Genomic DNA, 2,108 nt, shown 5'->3' with positions numbered 1-2,108 from the left:
ACCTGCTATTTTATGTAAGATAAACCATTGGTGTGTTTGCAATATGTTAGATGGAATTGTGTTAGAGGTATCCATACTCCTGTTAAGAAAGTCTTACCTTCTCCACTGAAATGTCATATATTGAATAACACTGAACATATCAAACAACCTGGGATTAAGCAAGAGTAAAATTAGTATTGTGACACAAACCCCCAAGTCAAGACTCAGAAAGCTGTTACAGTTCTCCAAGGATCACTAACTTTTCTCATGTCTCCTACTCAAAGCAGAACCTAGCCAACAGATGGGACGCACCTTTTCTGACTTGGTCGGGTGAAATGGACATTTCAGAAGAAGTGGTATAACGATAAAATTCTGAGACACGTGAAGGTGCTCCTTTTTTCACTTAATAAGTTTTACTCACTTTTTTTCTTTTTTTAAAACAATTTTTAGTGGTTAATTTGTTCTTTAATTCATTTTTGTGTATGTGGTACCTGAAGGATTGATCCCCACCCTGTTTTCCCAGGCACACACAGACATCAGGCAAGCCACCAAAGATCTGTGCAGAGTGCCTGACAGCAGGCAAGAGCCTGGTTGTAAACATTCCATTGTGGGCCTAACCTGTAAGGCACTGAGGCCAAAGTGTGAAGCCTGGAGAGGGTGAAGAGGTTGGAAGACAGAACTAGACCCTGTAAAGGTCAAACCATTTAGGCAAGACAGACGTAGAGCTGTCTGACTATTAAGAAAGCTTGAGACCTTGGATCAGGGATTCTCTGCCTGCATCTACAGTCACCTCCTACCTCTCCACCCCTATACTAAACTCAAGCAACCTCTGACTCCTTGCTCAGACTCCATAAAACCTTGACTCCGGCCCCACCCCTTGGACACAGCTCCCAAGCCCATAGAAAGGCTATGTGGCTCACTGTTCCTCAATAAACAATACTAGTCTGTGGAAGATCAAGTCCAGATTGTTTCCTTCCTTTCTCCTCCCTTTTCCTAACAGTACCAATGAATCAAACCCCGGGGCCTCATGCATCCTAAGCAAGCACTCTATCACTTAGCCACATTCCCCTCCTGTATTTACTTATTTTTGAGGAAGAGTTACATCACCCAGAATGGCTTAGAGCCCACTATGTCCCATGCTTGCCTCAAATTCCTGATCCACCTTACCACTGCCTCCTGGATGCTGAAATAAAGACATAGTTAAGAGTAAATTCTCACTGGGCACAGATGGCTCACACCTGTAATCCTAGCTACTCAGGAGGCTGAGATCTGAGGACTGCAGCTCAAAGCCAGCCAGAGCAGGAAAGTCCATGAGACTCTTTTATCTCCAACAAACCACCAGAAAACCAGAAGTAGTGCTGTGGTTCAAGTGGTAGAGCGCTCACCGTGAGCTGAAGAGCTGAGGGACAGCGCCCAGACCCAGAGTTCAAGCCCCATGACTGACAAAAAAAAAAGTAAATTCTTAGTAACAGGGTCTATATCCCATTGATCTGTGGTTTCTCTTTCCCTTCCTTCGTGTGTGCTCAATGTGGACTTTGATTCTAAAGAGCAAATACTGACTTCCTGGAACCCTTCACTTTCCTCCATGGCATCTGAAAGCAACTGGAAGAGTCAGAGTTTGGGAAACTGTAGAAGAAAGGCACTGAAGTTTGGGTGAGTTTAATTATTTGTCAGGCCAGCTGCTCTGAAGGGATGGGGAAGCCCAGCCAGCAGGCTTCCTGCTGAGAGCGCAGACTGTCAGCAGTGCCTGTGGAGGGGAGACTTGGGGAGAAAAAAGAGGGTTAAAGGTGGCCAAAGGCTGCTTCCTGAGGGGAGAGCGACTTTCCCAGATGCAGTCTTCTGCCATCTCTTCTGTACTCTGTAATTCTGAATTGCTCCTTGGTGAAGGGAGTCCGCGTGATCTCTCCCTGCCAGCAACAGGTGCCAAGCCAGAAGGATCTTTGAAAAGGAATGAAGGGCTGGGAAGGTGGCTCAGTGGTAGAGCGCTTGCCTTGCATGCCTGAGGCCCTGGGTTTGATTCCTCAGCACCACATAAACAAAAAGAAAAAAGCTGGAAGTGGCACTGTGGCTCAAGTGGTAGAGCGCTAGCCTTGAGCTGAAGAGCTGAGGGACAGCGCCCAGGCCCAGAG

General features: G+C 46.5%; 1 protein-coding gene across 1 annotated transcript in view; it reads left to right on the top strand.

Moving 5' to 3' along the window:
- The first annotated feature begins 1,529 nt into the window (after window positions 1–1,529).
- Window positions 1,530–2,108, top strand: part of LOC106000348 (tripartite motif-containing protein 5-like) — a 35,046-nt gene continuing 34,467 nt past the window's right edge. The window contains exon 1 of the mRNA XM_013035602.1: window positions 1,530–1,632. The gene's annotated coding sequence lies outside the window, so the exon portion shown is untranslated. The remainder of the gene's footprint in view (window positions 1,633–2,108) is intronic.

Source organism: Dipodomys ordii, unplaced genomic scaffold (genome assembly GCF_000151885.1).
Source record: "Dipodomys ordii isolate 6190 unplaced genomic scaffold, Dord_2.0 Scaffold216, whole genome shotgun sequence".
Taxonomy (NCBI): domain Eukaryota; kingdom Metazoa; phylum Chordata; class Mammalia; order Rodentia; family Heteromyidae; genus Dipodomys; species Dipodomys ordii.
This window is presented reverse-complemented; position numbering and strand designations above follow the sequence as displayed.